The sequence below is a fragment of the Gymnoscopelus braueri genome, assembly GCF_963280865.1.
Source record: "Gymnoscopelus braueri genome assembly, chromosome: 7".
Classification (NCBI taxonomy): domain Eukaryota; kingdom Metazoa; phylum Chordata; class Actinopteri; order Myctophiformes; family Myctophidae; genus Gymnoscopelus; species Gymnoscopelus braueri.
This window is the reverse complement of record NC_137608.1, coordinates 50,061,350-50,080,303: the sequence shown is the minus strand read 5'-3', so window position 1 is coordinate 50,080,303 and position 18,954 is coordinate 50,061,350. Positions and strand designations below refer to the sequence as shown.

General features: G+C 40.2%; 1 protein-coding gene across 8 annotated transcripts in view; it reads right to left on the bottom strand.

Moving 5' to 3' along the window:
- Window positions 1–18,954, bottom strand: part of LOC308089217 (H-2 class II histocompatibility antigen, E-S beta chain-like) — a 96,404-nt gene that overhangs the window by 12,909 nt on the left and 64,541 nt on the right. For 3 of the 8 annotated variants that reach the window (XM_080433796.1, XM_080433803.1, XM_080433799.1), the window contains exons 1-3: window positions 1,801–1,886; window positions 606–644; window positions 96–175 (exon numbers count right to left, since the gene is read on the bottom strand). The exons of 2 other annotated variants lie outside the window; for them this stretch is intronic. The gene's annotated coding sequence lies outside the window, so the exon portion shown is untranslated. Of the gene's footprint in view, window positions 1–95; window positions 176–605; window positions 717–1,800; window positions 1,900–18,954 lie in introns of those variants that run through there. 3 more of the 8 variants (XM_080433797.1, XM_080433798.1, XM_080433801.1) reach the window with 3 other exon arrangements.

Here is an 18,954-nt window from a genome sequence, read left to right as displayed (position 1 = left end):
TCGTTTGTGTTGCGCATCGTTCATATTTGGTTTTAAAAAATAACAGTAGATATACATGTTTATATTATATAATAACATAAATATAATGTACTTACTTACTGGGATGCTTTGACAAGTACAGAGGAGAGGATGAGGAGGGTGGCTGTAATCTTTATCATCACCGATCAAAACTGAACTGAATTTAATAGATGGGAATAAACAGATGAGAATAAACAGATCAGAATAAACAGATGAGTATAAACAGATCAGAATGCCTATGAATTAAATACCAAGGCCCTCATTGGAAACAAGTCCGCAAGGACTTTTATGAACGGACCTGTTAGACAAAGTATTTTAAATGTAACTGTTTTAATTTTTTTGCCTAATAAAATATTCAATCAATCAATCAATTAACTCTTTGACTGCCCCGGACGGGAATTCCCGTCCGATGGCTCTATGGCTATCATGGCCAATGACGAAAAGAGGAAAATATGAAAAAAAAAATCTGATTTTTTTTTGGTCTTTTTTTTTTTTTTTTTATCTCAAAGGAACTAGGAGATAACGCTATCCAAAAATTGCTGCTCCATTCACTTCAATGTTAAAAAACAAACAGAGGAAAAATTCACCTTTTTCCTGGCACTGGGACGACACAGTCTGAAATAAGTCTGGCAGTGAAAGAGTTAAAGAATAAACAGATGAGAATAAACAGATGTTTACTGAAAGAGAAGTTCTGGAGTCTGAAAGAGAATGAAGGAGGACTCGTTCTTTAGTTCAGAAGAATCAGCCAATCAGATTAAAGATATGATGTTACATCATCTGTTTCTGGAAAGAGGACAGTCTGGATTATTGCACATATCATGAACAGTTAGCTACTGCTGATGCGCCTTATCCCTCTTGTACATGCTGTACCTTATGCACCTTATGTCTAACCTCATGTGCATACTATATGTAAATATCTTTGTTTAATTAATATTTTATTCTCTCCTTGCCCCTCCCCCGTCTTCTTTTCTTTCTCTTTCTGAAAATAACTAAAACAATGGAGCTGCACTAAAAATAATTTCACCCACTTCTTTACACCTTTAACGTGTGATGTGACAATAAAGATGATTCTGATTTTTTTGAAGAGAAACACAAGAAAGAAAGAAAGAAAGAAAGAAAGAAAGAAAGAAAGAAAGAAAGAAAGAAAGAAAGAAAGGGGGACAACTTGAATCAGAAAGTAAAATATCTGGTCACTTCAGAAGAGAAAACCCAAATAAAATGCTGGACTACTCCACTGGTCTACTCTGCACATATGTATTATTATGCAGGGTGACAAGGGGTGTGGTTTCTGAAGACCATATTCAAACAGCGGCCATTTTGCTATTAAGTTAATGAAATGCCACCCTGTTTCTTCAATAAAAAATGCAGAAATGGCCACCATGTGAATATGTTCTATTATTTCTAATTCCATAGTGTAACATAATACCAGTCAGAGTTCCATAGCTTTTGTCTCCCCCCTCCTCCGACAAAATCTTGCCCCCCTGACAGAGGCTAAACTCGCTTGTCTGTGTGTGTGTATGTGTGTGTGTGTGTGTGTGTGTGTGTGTGTGTGTGTGTGTGTGTGTGTTGTGTGTGTGTGTGTGTGTGTTTGTGTGTGTGTGTGTGTGTGTGTGTGTGTGTGTGTGTGTTTGTGCGTGCCTGCGTGCGCGTATATGTGTGTGTGTGTGTGTGTGTGTGTGTGTGTGTGTGTGTGTGTGTGTGCGTGTGCGTGTGTGTGTGATTTGGTTTTATATAATAACAGTAGATATATATTATATAATAACATAAATATAATGTACTTACTTCCTGGGATCGCTTTGACATGAAGTACAGAGGAGAGGATGAGGAGGGTGGCTGTAATCTTTATCACTGATCAAAACTGAACTGAATTTAATAGATGAGAATAAACAGATCAGAATTAACAGATCAGATAAACAGATGAGAATAAACAGATGGGAATAAACAGATGGGAATAAACAGATGAGAATAAACAGATGAGAATAAACAGATGAGAATAAACAGATGAGAATAAACGGATCAGAATAAACAGATGAGAATAAACAGATCAGAATAAACAGATCAGAATAAACAGATGTTTACTGAAAGAAAAGTTCTGGAGTCTGAAAGAGAATGAAGGAGGACTCGTTCTTTAGTTCAGAAGAATCAGCCAATCAGATTAAAGATATGATGTTACATTATCTGTTTCTGGAAAGAGGACACTCTGGATTATTGCACATATCATGAACAGTATAGCTGCTGCGTATGCACCTTATGTCTCCTCATGTACTGTACCTTATGCACCTTATGTCTAACCTCATGGACATACTGTATGTAAATATCTTTGTTTCTTTTATTCTCTCCTTGCCCTCTCCCCCATCTTCTTTTCTTTCTCTTTCTGAAAATAACTAAAATGATGGAGCTGCACTAAAAATAATTTCACCCACTTCTTTACACCTTTAACCTGTGATGTGACAATAAAGAGATTCTGATTCTGTTGAAGAGAAACACAAGAAAGAAAGAAAGAAAGAAAGAAAGAAAGGGGGACAACTTGATTCAGAAAGTAAAATATCTGGTCACTTCAGAAGAGAAAACCCAAATAAAATGCTGGAGCACTCCACTGGTCTACTCTGCACATATGTATTATTATGCAGGGTGACAAGGGGTTGTGGTCTCTGAAGACCATATTCACACAGCGGCCATTTTGCTATTAAGTTAATGAAATGCCACCCCGTTTCTTCAATGCAAAATGCAAAAATGGCCGCCATTTGAATATGTTCTATTATTTCCAATTCCATAGTGTAAAATAATACCAGTCAGAGTTCCATAGCTTTTGTCTCCCCCCCTCCCCTCCTCCGACAACATCTTATCCCCCCCCCCCTACTGACAGAGGCTAAAATCGCACACGCGTGTGCGGTTGATGCTTCTCACTGACTGGAAACTCCCTAAACTTTCACTTCCTGATTCACTTAACAGCCAATCAGGATTATTATTTCATTAAACATCAGCAGTTACTAGAGAGTCACACTGACTGTACATTTATTTATTCATTTATGTATTATTTTATTTGACTCGCTTTGACAATGTAAACATATCATGACAATAAGGACACTTTGAATCAAATATATTCCATTTCACAGTTAAATGAGCACCAACAAGGGTTAAATAAAGCTTAGTTTAGGACTAATCAAGGACTTGTTGATCTAGGATTTATTGTCATTCGAGTTGTGTTGCACCACTTCATTTGAAGCATTGCTTAACACATCTGTGATAACATCCTTAACCTGTGATTAGAACTTAAACGTTGTTTTTTGTCCTCCATCTTGGATTTGTCATGTAAATAAACAGCAATAACAGGTAAGACCCTGAGTAGCAGTTCTCCACCTCCACCTCTGTCCTAGTAGTAGGAATTTTGTCTCTGTCAAAATGGCCGCTAGTCCAACTTATATTTGGAACCAAACACTGTAGAAAAAACATTGAACATATTATTTCCGACTAAATTGGGGGATGCCCTTTCATTTGGTGATACTATTGAGATTCATGAACATGTGTTTAGATCAAGGTCAATGAACAAATTCACCCACAAATGAGCAATCAGTTGAAATTTGCAATTGAACGCTTGGGTGGGTGGTGTCCCTGTTGTGAATTGACTTTAATTTGAGCTTGTCAGTGTGTTTGTCCTTGTGACAGATGTGGTGTCAGTTGTGTGTTGTTTGTGATGGGTCAGACAACTGGGAAGGTCAGCCTGGAGCTGTTTGTTTGGACTGTAGAGAAACAGATCAACACCACCAGACTGATAAACAAACTGCTTTCCAGTGGTGGAAAAAGTACTCCACTTGTTTTACTTAAGTAAAAGTATCAATACTGCAATACCGGAATTCAAAACTGAGTTGAGTAAAAGTACAAAAGTATAGGTATCAAAATATACTTAAAGTACCAAAAGTAAATGTACAACTGTTTGGGAAAATAGCAGATTTACAAGCTCACAACGTTATAAAATAGCCTAGGTATAAAATAGGGCTAAAGTGGTTAATGTGTGTTTTATAATATAATAATGTATATCTGCAAAGTAACTAGTAACTAAAGTAAAAGTACAATATTTGCCTCTGAGATGTACTGGAGTAGAAATAATATTAATTCAATCAATCAATCAATCAATCAATCAATCAATCAATCAATCAATCAATCAATCAATCAATCAATCAATCAATCAATCAGAATAAACAGCTCAGAATCTACAGATCAGAATAAACAGAATAAACAGATCAGAATAAACAGATGTTTACCTCAAGAGAAGTTCTGGAGTCTGAAAGAGAATGAAGGAGGACTCGTTCTTTAGTTTTGAAAAATCAGCCAATCAGATTAAAGATATAATGTTACATCATTTGTTTCCGGCAAGACGATGGTGGGGAATTTTGAAGTAAAACAGTTAGAATGAAAGACAGAAAGACAGAAAAAACATTTGTTTATAGATGTTAAATGTTCTAAATCATTAAAAGCTTTCAGATGATACATAATGGGAGGTTAAAGGTTAAAGTTCATCACTTCATATTGAAGTGATTCCATATTTTAAATATTAATAAAATAAATAATGTAATTAGCTGGTGTATGTGTCTATGTACATTTACACATGATGTGATGTGTCCTCATTTAACTCTGTGGTTCTCAACCTGTGTGGTTCTCAACCTGTGTGGGGACCCCCAGGGGGATTTTGGGGGGGTCCCAGTGAAGTGACAATTTAAGCCTTAATGTGAGGAACACACACTGGTCCTCTTCATCAGGTCACATTGATTTGATCCATTCAATACTTTATTAGTCAGAAGAAATGTAATCAGCATGTGGTTCAGGAATAAGACATTTAGGCTAAAAGGATAAGACAAAAAACATCCTGGGGACTTGTTGTTTCCATTGTGGTCCTATGTATTCTTTACACCTTTAACATGTGATGTGACAATAAAGATGATTCTGATTCTGTTGAAGAGAAACACAAGAAAGAAAGAAAGAAAGAAAGAAAGAAAGAAAGAAAGAAAGAAAGAAAGAAAGAAAGAAAGAAAGAAAGAAAGAAAGAAAGGGGGACAACTTGAATCAGAAAGTAAAATATCTGGTCACTTCAGAAGAGAAAACCCAAATAAAATGCTGGAGCACTCCACTGGTCTACTCTCCATATATGTATTATTATGCAGGGTGACAAGGGGGTGTGGTCTCTGAAGACCATATTCAAACGGTGGCCATTTTGCTATTAAGTTAATGAAATGCCACCCCGTTTCTTCAATGCAAAAATGGCCACCATGTGAATATGTTCTATTATTTCTAATTCCATAGTGTAACATAATACCAGTCAGAGTTCCATGGCTTTTGTCTCCCCCCTCCTCCGACAAAATCTTGCCCCCCCTGACAGAGGCTAAAATCGCTTGTCTGTGTTTGTGTGTGTGTATGTGTGTGTGTGTGTGTGTGTGTGTGTGTGTGTGTGTGTGTGTGTGTGTGTGTGTGTGTGTGTGTGTGTGTGTGTGTGTGCGTGCCTGCGTGCGCGCGCGAGTGAGCGTGCGTGCGTATATGTGTGTGTGTGTGTGTGTGTGTGTGTGTGTGTGTGTGTGTGTGTGTGTGTGTGTGTGTGTGTGTGCAAAGATAAGCATCAATCCAAGCCTCATTACATCTCACTGCTGAAACCATCAAATGTCTTTCAAAACACACTGGTCATGTGATCAAAGTGTGAGTCTGAGTGTGTGTGTGTGTGTGTGTGTGTGTGTGTGTGTGTGTGTGTGTGTGTGTGTGTGTGTGTGTGTGTGTGTGTGTGTGTGTGTGTGTGTGTGTGTGTGTGTGTGTGTGTGTGCAAAGATGCTAATTTTCATCCGCAGTCCTCACCCAAAACATAAAATCAGAAACACAATAACATCAGAAAACAGACAAACGGTGAAATACAATTACATAACATCACATATCTTTGTTTAATTCATCTTTTATTCTCTCCTTGCCCCTCCCCCGTCTTCTTTTCTTTCTGAAAATAACCAAAACGATGGAGCTGCACTAAAACATATTTTCTTTACACCTTTAACCTGTGACATCTGACAATAAAGATGATTCTGATTCTGTTGAAGAGAAAGAAAGAAAGAAAGAAAGAAAGAAAGAAAGAAAGAAAGAAAGAAAGAAAGAAAGGGGGACAACTTGAATCAGAAATAAAAATATCTGGTCACTTCAGAAGAGAATAACCAAATAAAATTCTGGAGCACTCCACTGGTCTACTCTGCACATATGTATTATTATGCAGGGTGACAAGGGGGTGTGGTCTCCGAAGACCATGTTCACACCGTAAATAGCCACCATGTGAATATGTTCTATTATTTCCAATTCCATAGTGTAAAATAATACCTTTCAGAGTTCCATAGCTTATTTTGTCTCTACCCCCCCCCCCCTCCTCCGACAAAAAATCTTGCCCCCCCCCCCACTGACAGAGGCTAAAATTGTGTGTGTGTGTGTGTGTGTGTGTGTGTGTGTGTGTGCGTGCGTGCGTGCGTGCGTGCGTGCGTGCGTGCGTGCGTGCGTGCGTGCGTGCGTGCGTGCGTGCGTGCGTGCGTGCGTGCGTGCGTGTGTGTGTGTGTGTGTGTGTTGTGTGTGTGTGTGTGTGTGTGTGTGTGTGTGTGGTTGTTTGAAGCTTCTCACTGGAAACTCCCCAAACTTGTATTTCACTTCCTGATTCACTCAACAGCCAATCAGGATTATTATTTTATTAAACATCAGCAGTTACTAGAGAGAGAGACATGTTGACGTGAACAACCTGACAGACTGACTGTACATTTACTTTCAGATGATACATAATGGGAGGTTAAAGGTTAGAGTTCATCACTTCATATTGAAGTGATTCCATATTTTAAATATTAATAAAATAAATAATGTAATTAGCTGGTGTATGTGTCTATGTACATTTACACATGATGTGATGTGTCCTCATTTAACTCTGTGGTTCTCAACCTGTGTGGGGACCCCCAGGGGGATTTTGGGGGGGTCCCAGTGAAGTGACAATTTAAGCCTTAATGTGAGGAACACACACTGGTCCTCTTCATCAGGTCACATTGATTTGATCCATTCAATACTTTATTAGTCAGAAGAAATGTAATCAGCATGTGGTTCAGGACTAAGACATTTAGGCTAAAAGGATAAGACAAAAAACATCCTGGGGACTTGTTGTTTCCATTGTGGTCCTATGTATTCTTTACACCTTTAACATGTGATGTGACAATAAAGATGATTCTGATTCTGTTGAAGAGAAACACAAGAAAGAAAGAAAGAAAGAAAGAAAGAAAGAAAGAAAGAAAGAAAGAAAGAAAGAAAGAAAGGGGGACAACTTGAATCAGAAAGTAAAATATCTGGTCACTTCAGAAGAGAAAACCCAAATAAAATGCTGGAGCACTCCACTGGTCTACTCTCCATATATGTATTATTATGCAGGGTGACAAGGGGGTGTGGTCTCTGAAGACCATATTCAAACGGCGGCCATTTTGCTATTAAGTTAATGAAATGCCACCCCGTTTCTTCAATGCAAAAATGGCCACCATGTGAATATGTTCTATTATTTCTAATTCCATAGTGTAACATAATACCAGTCAGAGTTCCATGGCTTTTGTCTCCCCCCTCCTCCGACAAAATCTTGCCCCCCCTGACAGAGGCTAAAATCGCTTGTCTGTGTTTGTGTGTGTGTGTGTGTGTGTGTGTGTGTGTGTGTGTGTGTGTGTGTGTGTGTGTGCGTGTGTGTGTGTGTGTGTGTGTGTGTGTGTGTGTGTGTGTGTGTGTGTGTGCGCGTGCCTGCGCGCTGCGCGCGAGTGAGCGTGCGTGCGTATATGTGTGTGTGTGTGTGTGTGTGTGTGTGTGTGTGTGTGTGTGTGTGTGTGTGCAAAGATAAGCATCAATCCAAGCCTCATTACATCTCACTGCTGAAACCATCAAATGTCTTTCAAAACACACTGGTCATGTGATCAAAGTGTGAGTCTGAGTGTGTGTGTGTGTGTGTGTGTGTGTGTGTGTGTGTGTGTGTGTGTGTGTGTGTGTGTGTGTGTGTGTGTGTGTGTGTGTGTGTGTGTGTGTGTGTGTGCAAAGATGCTAATTTTCATCCGCAGTCCTCACCCAAAACATAAAATCAGAAACACAATAACATCAGAAAACAGACAAACGGTGAAATACAATTACATAACATCACATATCTTTGTTTAATTCATCTTTTATTCTCTCCTTGCCCATCCCCCGTCTTCTTTTCTTTCTGAAAATAACCAAAACGATGGAGCTGCACTAAAACATATTTTCTTTACACCTTTAACCTGTGACATCTGACAATAAAGATGATTCTGATTCTGTTGAAGAGAAAGAAAGAAAGAAAGAAAGAAAGAAAGAAAGAAAGAAAGAAAGAAAGAAAGAAAGAAAGAAAGGGGGACAACTTGAATCAGAAATAAAAATATCTGGTCACTTCAGAAGAGAATAACCAAATAAAATTCTGGAGCACTCCACTGGTCTACTCTGCACATATGTATTATTATGCAGGGTGACAAGGGGGTGTGGTCTCCGAAGACCATGTTCACACCGTAAATAGCCACCATGTGAATATGTTCTATTATTTCCAATTCCATAGTGTAAAATAATACCTTTCAGAGTTCCATAGCTTATTTTGTCTCTACCCCCCCCCCCCCCTCCTCCGACAAAAAATCTTGCCCCCCCCCCCACTGACAGAGGCTAAAATTGTGTGTGTGTGTGTGTGTGTGTGTGTGTGTGTGTGTGTGTGTGTGTGTGTGTGTGCGTGCGTGCGTGCGTGCGTGCGTGCGTGCGTGCGTGCGTGCGTGCGTGCGTGCGTGCGTGTGTGTGTGTGTGGTTGTTTGAAGCTTCTCACTGGAAACTCCCCAAACTTGTATTTCACTTCCTGATTCACTCAACAGCCAATCAGGATTATTATTTTATTAAACATCAGCAGTTACTAGAGAGAGAGACATGTTGACGTGAACAACCTGACAGACTGACTGTACATTTATTTATTTATTGTTTTATTTGACTCGCGTTGACAATGTAAACATATCATGACAATAAGGACACTTTGAATCTAATCTATTCCATTTCACATTGAAATGAACACCAACAAGGGTTAAATAAAGCTTAGTTTAGGACTAATCAAGGACTTGATGATCTAGGATTTATTTTGATTAGAGTTGTGTTGCACCACTTCATTTTAAGCATTGCTTAACAAATCTGTGATAACATCCTGATACAATTTTGAGGTATTTTTTACTTTACTGGAGTATTTCCAATTTCTGCACTTTTACTTCTACTCCACTAGGCCTAACACCTCAGAAGGCAAATATTATACTTTTACTCCACTGCAATTATTTGAAAACTTTAGTTACTAGTTACTTTGTAGATTTGGATTATTACTCCAAAACATACATTACCCACTTCAGCCCTATATACATTTAGGTCATTTGAAAATAGCAGATCTACAAGCTCACAATGTGTTGCGATGCGACACATCGTGATCTTGTTGATGTGCTATTTTCAAAAGATTTTTTAAAACATGTACTACATTTGAAAACTTGTGAAATGGGACATTCTGCATTATGAGTATTACTTTTGGTACTTTAAGTATATTTTCATGCCAATACTTTTTTACTTTTACTCAAGTACTGGACTTTTACTTGTACAAGAGTATTTCTCCATTACTTAAGTAAACAAATTGAGTACTTTACCACCACTAATACAGTCCCCCCCCCCCCCCCCCCCCCCCCCCACACCACACACACACACACACACACGCACACGCACACACACACACACACACACACACACACACACACACACAGACTGGTATGTGTTTTTTTTTTCAGCATACTTACTTCTGCTTACAGGAATATTTCACTTTCAAACATGTTTGGGGTCATTTTATCGTCTACTAAGGCTTTTGTGAGCAACCCAGACAGTTTTTAAGTTGCTTCATTCAGTATTTATATATTTGATATTAATTCTAACAGACAAACCCTCTTCCTATAGGCTACAAGCCCTTTGTAACTTTAAATTCCATTTTAACCGTATTTAGACTCATTGAAAACATATGTCATTGGTTCTGGTGACTGATATTGTCCATCTAATAACTGAGGGGGCCGTGTTTTTTCAATTACTTTTTTCATTCATTTTTGGAGAAAAAAAAAAAAAAAAAACTGTCTTCACTATGATTCACTAAAACAAAGAAACAGTCAGTCCGGCATTGTTTTATTCAACTTTTGTCTTTCAAAACACAACTAATGCATTTATAAACAGTCTTCATCTAATCCTTATTAAAGTGAAAATACAAAGGAACAAACATATTTACATTGAACAGAACAGCAGTCTGTCTGTGTGTGTGTGGGGGGGGGGGGGGGCAAGCTGGACATCAGTTAAACCATTTAACTTCATAGTGTATGCTGTTACCCTGAACATTAACCACTTAAACCCTCTATTCTTAGTTAAAAACGAGTTACTGTACAATTGAACTTTTTTCCAGCCTCCCACCAGAATAGGGATGCTGGGGTTCAAGGGGTCAAACCACTTAAACCCCAGCATCCATATTGTGGGAAAAGCTTTCGCTGAAAAATAGCAGATCGACAAGCTCACAGAGCTTGTCGATCTGCTATTTTTCAGCTAAAGCTTTCCCCACAGTAACAGAAAACGGAAAATACACTAGTACAGAGCCCTGAGGGACTCCGCTCAACCATACAGGGTTCAAGTGGTTAACAATCTCATACAAAACACACAGGCTGATATATATCATGACTAAGTATGTTCTGTACCTATAGTACAAAATTAAATATCAGGAATAAAATAGTAAATATTGGCATGATGATGAGAAAAGAAAGGGGGGAAAAAACAACAAAACACAGATTTATAAATAAAACAAATAGAGGGGGACAAATCTATATAATCTATATATTTATGACAAAACAAACTTAACATACAGAGAACATTGTTCGGCACAGGCTAGTGTGTGTGTGTGTGTGTGTGTGTGTGTGTGTGTGTGTGTGTGTGTGTGTGTGTGTGTGTGTGTGTGTGTGTGTGTGTGTGTGTGTGTGTGTGTGTGTGTGTGTGTGGAATCATCTGCAGCCTTCACCATTCACTTCTAGATATCGACCACAAGGTGGCAGTGCCAGCGTACGTTTCTGTAGTGGAGTAGGCTAGACATTGAGGAAAATAGGATACAGCTAGAGATGGTTAAACCAGTGGTTCTCAAAGTGGGGAACAGGGTCCCCCAGGGGTCCTTGAAGAGGGTTCCACGGGGTCCCCAGAAAAACAAAAATTTGGAATAATTTGACATCTCTTATACAAAATATTTGCCAATGGGGGTCCGCCCCCAAATACGTTATCAACGTGGGGGTCCTTGACATGAAAAGGTTTGAGAACCAGTGGGTTAAGTCCCTCAACAGATGGCTGAAGCCTGAGTGCCTGAACCTCTCGCTGTGCCATCACGACATGAAGCTATTTTAACACTGATTATCACTAACACACAGTGGTGGACAAAGTACTCAATCGCAGTACTTGAGTCAAAGTATAGATACTCCTGGTGAAATATTACTAGAGTTTTTTTTTTACTTGAGTTAAGTATTCAAAAGTAAAAATTACAAAGTACATATTGTTTTTTAATATCAATGCGTTGCTAGATTGAAATTTAGAAGGAAAGAAAATCTGAAAATTGTGAAAATAGCCGATCTACATGCTCACAAAGTGCCACATTACTACACAGTGTGAGCTTGTAGATCAATTCTGTTCACTATTTTTTTAATAGGGCATGAATGGTTCATTCATAATGTACTTTTGTAAGTTTGGGTCCCAGGGGTCCCTTCCTAGCAATGTAGTGGAGTCAAAAGTACAATATTTGTCGTAGTGTAGGCTAATGTAGTGGGGAGGAAAAAACTAAGTAGTGAAGTACAGATAGTACTCAATACTCAAAACAAAGATGTACTCAAGTACAGTACTCAATCAAGTACGTGTACTTAGCCATTGTCCACCACTGATTATCACCAACACACTATCATCACGCCTCCGTTTTAAGCACAAGGCCAAGAGTCCCATTGATAAAGAACAAGGGGTCTGTTTCCTGATGAGGCTTTACACATACATACACCAAAAAAACATGACATCATGTTCAAAATGCAGCCAGTGCATTTTACACAGCACAAAATATAACTTCTGCAGAGAAATACAAAGGGTGGCTGACCACCACACACGGACCAAAGACATTTTCGCCATACATAAACGAGGAGAAATGCATAATAAGAGAAACTACAAAAAAGGCTAGCTTTTATAATGGAACAACAGTGTTGCAGGTTAAGGTTTTGACATTGAGAGGAGTTTCTCGGTTCTGAGAATGCTGGCATTTTGAGACAAAGAGAATCTTTTTTGTTTGTTTGTTTGTTTTTGTTCTACCCGTTCGGAATGAGTTAGCTGACCCGCAGCTAACTTTTAGCTTCAGTGGATAATACATGTTGAAGATGGCCGAGGAACCACTGGACTCCCCAGCCATACACTAAACGTCTACTGTAATGCTTAATTTGTATGCCGTCGTGTGACGGTATCCTGCGGCAAAAACGGCAGATCTACAAGCTCATAACGCGCCGCGTCTGCTTTTTTTCCGGCATTTGCACACCAATGTGAGATGACATATAAATCAGACCCACAGCTTTGGAGAAGAAAAATACCTCCCTTGGCTATTACGGTGATGGTCATATAGCACTGTTTTCAAGACTTAATACAAATTCATACAAAGAGATGAAAAAACAGCTGTCCCAAAATATACAGCACAAAAGAGTTAAGTAAAAACTCAGTACGCCTCTATAGAAATCTTGACGCCGGAGGAATGAAAAAAACAGAAAAGAAAAAAACAGTCCTCTTCAGCCGGAGTGGAGATTGTCGCTTCCCTTTCAAAACGGGGATACTTCATTTTGGACAAAGACAACAATGACTGGGCACTGGGCGCTTTGCTTGTCTAGAGGATTCAGCTTCACTGTGCTTTCTTCACGTCACTACGTTACACCCTGCTTAGCAGAGTGGACCTGTGGACAGAAGAGGCGGCTATTAGAAACAGAAAGAAGTACTCTGATTTGTACTTTGTAAAACTGGGAAAGCATGTGTGTCGTTTAAAATTTCGCGTTGGCTATTCAAAAATAGCAGATAAAGCATTTTGGGAAAATCTTTAAAGTGTGAGAACTATTGATTTAGAAGGCCTTTCTAGAATTATCATTATTATTGTAGTTTTACATAAACTAATAGAAGTCAAATAAAACTTTCAGTATGTGTGGTCAGCAAGCATGTATTATGTAAGACGAGACTGTGACGGTGAATGGGTCTACACACCTCAGGGACTTCCACCTGTCCTTCTCCATGTTGTTTTCAGGTCCTTCACTCTCATACGATGCCAGGCTCAGCGCTGTGGGGAGGAACACAAGACACAACGCTTAGTTTTTTAACCAGGCCGACTTTCGAGAGTCAAAGGAGCACTTCACCTATGTTCCTCACTAATGCTTGTTGCTAGGACGACACAATTTCTGTCATCTCACTGGTGGGATATGGACAATTCAGACCCAGTGCCTATACATCATCGAAGGGGATTCCAATAGAAACTACAGCCTTTCTCTTCCTGGAAAGTTAGCATAGAAGCCTTTATTCTAGCAGCAATAAAACATAAACATTTTTTAATCTTCTTTGAAATGTCCAAACCTGCCTACCAATGATGTCACTGGTAGACATATTTATCGGAACTGCTCACAGCCCCCCGCACACGACACCGGCACGCAACTAAGAATAAGTTAAGCATATAGCCTGTGTTGGAAAAAGTACTCAAATGTTTTACTTAAGTAAAAGTATAGGTACTGCAATATAGAAATACTCTGTTACAAGTAAAAGTCCGGATTTCAAAGTCTACTTGAGTAAAAGTACAAACGTATTGGTATCAAAATCGCGACGCATTGTGAGCTTGTAGATCGGCTATTTTCAAATGGCCGAAATGAATATAGGGCTGAAGTGGTTAATGTATGTTTTGTAATAATAATCAAAATCCACAAAGTAACTAGTAACTAAAGTTTTCAAATAATTGTAGTGGAGTAAAAGTACAATATTTGCCTCTGAGATGTAGTGGAGATGAAGTACTGAAAATTGGAAATACTCCAGTAAAAGATTCCTCAAAATTTTACAAAGTACAGTACTTGAGTAAATGTACTTAGTTACTTTACACCACTGAGCATAGCAGTAACACAATGGAATGGCTGAGTGATGACATCACCATAATGCAGCAGTGGACAGAGTAAAGTGCAGACCCAGACAGACAGGGTGTGTGCTGTTATTTCTTTAATCTGTGTGTAGCCAGGCCAGGCTAATCTGAATGTGATCCTATCTCTCTATCTATGTCTGAGGAACAGCAGGGTGGTGGAGGCATATCTCCTGGTGCTTATAGCATCAAGAAGATTACACACACACCGACCCCAGTCTAGCCCCTCCATACGTTGAGTGACAAGGCCCGGCGGCCAATGGCGGTGCTTTGACAAGGATAAAAAGGGAGGGTCGGTGTGAGATTACATGCTCCTATATGTGCTACTGGTGCCCAAGTATAGGGAGAGGAAAGGGACGGAGTGTGTGATTTTACTTTTAACTTAAACCCTAGAATCCCTATTCTGGGTAGATTGGCAAAAATTGCCAATCTACAAGCTCACAACGCGTCGCGTTGGGACACGTTATTGGGCTTACAGATCGGCTATTTTCGGTTGTAGAGGGAAAAAAGAGCGTACCAAGTACAAAGCCGATACCGATGAACTTAGTATTAGTGTACTAAGTATCGAGAGTTTAAGTGTTTGAGCTCAGTTTATACTCCATTGAGGAAATAACAGATCTGCAAGCTACAGTAACAATGCGTCGCATAGCAACAAGTTGTGTAGATCAGCTATTTTCACTACTTCTTTTTTTTTAAAATCCCTCTAATTTATGGAATTGCTTACATTTTTTATTATTTATGTTTTACATTTGTTTTTAATTTATGAAAAAAATATAACAATTTTGGGGGGGAATTTTAGAAATATTTTGAAATAATAATAATTCAAAACTAAATGTAGGAAACAAGAAATAAAGGGATATATACTCGCGCTAACCCATAAAAACGGGTCCACATGCCACAAATGGGCCCCGAGCCACAGAATGGGAAACACTGCGTTGGGCGCTTACGTACCGTCCTCGCTGAACACAGGAGCGGTCAGCAGGTACTGCAGGATCCGGCGGTCCTTCTCAAAGGGACATTCCACTTTCTTCCAGGTCATGAACTCACTCACTTGCTTGGCCAGCTCCCAGAATTTCTGAAACACGATCAGAGAGAAGATAACATTCAGTCAGTGCCAGGAAACATCCAGCTCTCAATGGAGATACAAGCTCACAATGAGCTTGGGGGCTTGTGAGCTTGTAGGTGGTCGGCTATTTCCAGCGAAGATATTTAGCGTGGAGAGTGAAGACTGAAAAGTCACTAGTACAGAGCCCTGGGGGACTCTACTGAACAAAGTATGGGGTTTAAGTGGTTAAGAAATGTGTATAGAAAGACCCCCCCCCCCCACCCCCCAAACGGAAATCACAAATTAAAGGGAATGTCCCGATGAACAGAAATATTTGGAAAATGACAAATTACCCCACAGAGTATTGGTTTTGCCCGAGGCCAAGGAAAGGATTGATATATATATATTACAAATGATATCTATTCAAGTGCAATTACGTCATATCTTCTGTTTATCCTTCCCTCACATTTATGTTTCACAAAATACTTCAAGCCTTAAAGGGATACTTCACTTTCGGCGGGGGGAAACATTTAAAAAATATATTAAAAATAAATGAAAAAAGTAATGGAAAATTCATTGCTGTTGTTGTTGTTTGTAGTCTTTGTCAATTTATTTCATACATAAGCCCAGTATTTTTGGGTGGATATGAAATCTATCTTCCATTTTATTAGCTGTGCTTTATATAATAATTCAAGCTAAACAATTGTTTAAAACTATAATGGCCTTGCAACCGTGTCCCATGCCAAAAATATCGGATTCAACAAGCTCAACACATCGTGATGTTTGCTTGTTTGCAGCTCTGCTATTTCCGGCGCGGGACACCTTCGTGCGACGAAGCATAAATTAGGCATTAGCCTTACAACGACTCTAAAGAGAAAGCTTATTTTTTTAATCAATATGTTAATTATTTTCTAAGATGTGTGACTACTGTATGCCTTCATTCTGCCAAAAAGACACGTTAGATTTGTTCCTATCTTTGTATATATACACAAGTTCAGCACCAGTTCATCACTCTTGTGGCTGAAAAAACAAACAAAACATTTGTCTTTTGTATTATGCTATTATGTTAGCCTTCATTACATACTATGTACGGCTCGTCTACTGTTCTTACCCATTGTCTGTCAAGGATAATGCTAATGTTGCTTTTACATTAGCGTGTGGTTCAAGAGAGCTGCAGCATGACATCTAGCATCCCACAGCACTGAATGTCCTGCACTTTGACTTCATCTTTCTCTCTCTCTCTGAGCCGTTTCACACTCGGGTCCCGGGTGCGCACTCCAGACCACATGGCAGATGTTGTGGTAGTGTGAACGTAGCGAACCGTTCCCCGTAACGCATCACCGTACCGTACTCGAAACCACCTGGGGAGGTAGTCTCGGGTCCGATTGCTGCGGAGTCGGGAACGGAACGCGGCAGTGTGAATCCATCCGTACCAAGAGAAGGAAGTGGACAGACTGGACTGCTAATCATATATCATTTATATATTTGTTATAATGACGCATTATTTTAGCTGGGTTATACCTTCTCATTGTTCTACTTGAATGTTGACAAGAAATAATAATCCCGCTAGTGTTTGAGTAGCGCGAGCCGTGAAAAATAATAAACAAAAAACACATGTGTGGCGAACGTATTTATAAGGATAAATACACCAAGGGTTAGTCCGTGACGTCATACCAAGGATGCGTCCGTGACGCCAATATCATATTAACAGACGACGTTACATTTCGAGGTTTCAAAGACCATGCAGTGCACACACTGCTTTGGTTGTGTATTGTTGATCTGTTGTTATTATAACTCAAGACAACGTCAGGAACACAGTCAAACTTTATTATTCACTCTAGAGTGACTTTTCTTCTGTGAATGACATTCTCTCTTCCAAAGCCCCATAGTCAACAGCGCCCCCATGAGGCACATATTTACCATTACTGCTAAATTAAATGGTCGAGTACGAAAGGATTTTGGCCAGTGTGAATGCTGACCAGCTGGGAGAAGCCAAGCGTACTCGGGAACGCTTCGAGAGGGACAGCGAGTGCATTTTCCGGCAGCGGCTGCTGCCGGTGGCGGCGGCGGCGGCGCCGGCTGGAGCTGCCGGTGGCGTCAGCTTTGGGAGTGTGCTGCGTTTGTGTAACGCAGTCCCCACTAATATTATTTACGATTCTGTGCCTATCGGTACATAACTCGGACGCCGCTTAGTCGAATAGCAGACCATCGGCCGGTCGTCGCGGGCACTCGCGCCTGGAGGCGCTCGGGCGCGACTCCTTGGCCTCAAGGTCTGCTGATTCGGCGCGGCTCCGTCATGGTCCAAAACTATACTTTATCGGCGGAAAAAGAAGTTGACTGCCGCTCCTCCACCGGCAGTTCCGCGACTGCCGCTCCTCCACCGGCAGTTTCCGCGACTGCCGCTCCTCCACCGGCAGTTTCCGCGGCAGTTCCGCTGCTCCGCCGGCAGCTGACGCTCCACCGCCGGCAGTCACTGCCGGGAGCTGCCGCTCCTCCACCGGAAGTTCCGCGGACGTTCCGCGGCTGTTGCCGCTGCCGGAGAATGCACTCGCTCCTTCTGCGCTTCGATTCAAACGGATCCAGTCTGAAACCGCCCTCTCTCTCTCTCTCTCTCTCTCTCTCTCTCTTTCTCTCTCTCACCACTGACTGAACGGCGTGCCTATCAAGGGACATGGGAATGGGAAGTCTGGGATATAACAGTATATTTTTGGTGCTATCATTTTGTGAAAATGAACTACAATGCTATCATCGGTATGATGCCTGTATTTGGTGCCTTTTTTTTTTTTTTAAATAAAATAAAATAAAAAAACAAATGTGTTTTTTACCTGCAGGTTTTACCCATTGCCATTGCTGTTGTTGGTTGTTGTTTTTCTTTATAATGTTTTGGTTTATTTAGATAAGAGAGTGTATATGTCACAGGGAAATTGGCATTCCAGGGAAATTAAAAGAGGAGCGCTTGCTTTTAGGCGCGGGGCTTCGGCGCGAGGCGGAGCTTTTCGAGACAGGTTTTTTTTACGCGAGGCTCGCGAGGAGGCGCCGTCTCGTATCAAAGCCCCGCTTCGCGCCTCCTCCTCCTCCTCCTCGCGCCGCCTCGTATCAAAGCCCCGCCTCGCACCTCCTCCTGTCTGTCTGATATCTCTAGTCTCTCTCTCTCTCCGAGGAGGAGGAGGAGGAGGAGTGTGTCTCTCTTCATCACCTCTCCTGTTGCTGTTGCTCTGTGGAGCTCAGGCAAGTATTCCTGCAACTATCAATTATTTGTGATAACTTTTTCAATTAATTGAATAATCATGTTATTTATATACATATTATATGGCCCTACACAGGCAAGAAACATCTTTTATGGAACCACCATGACCTTTGACCCAAAGGATACGAACGCAGATGGATCTGTGTTGGTAAGTACAGTCTTTTACAGCACCCTCTTTTCTTTTTTTTTCTTTTTCAGACCAAGATAACTCGGTTCCATTTGAGCATATTCAATCTAACAGAGACGGTATACCCAGTGATAAAAATGGACTGTTAAAAGAAAATTACATAAAAGGGAACTGTTTTTTTAAGTACGCCTGCTCTGTGTGTCCATTAAAGTTCGGCTTCCTCCTATTAATTGTCATTACTTTGCTTGAAGTCGTCACAAGTATGTGTAAAATATACTTCT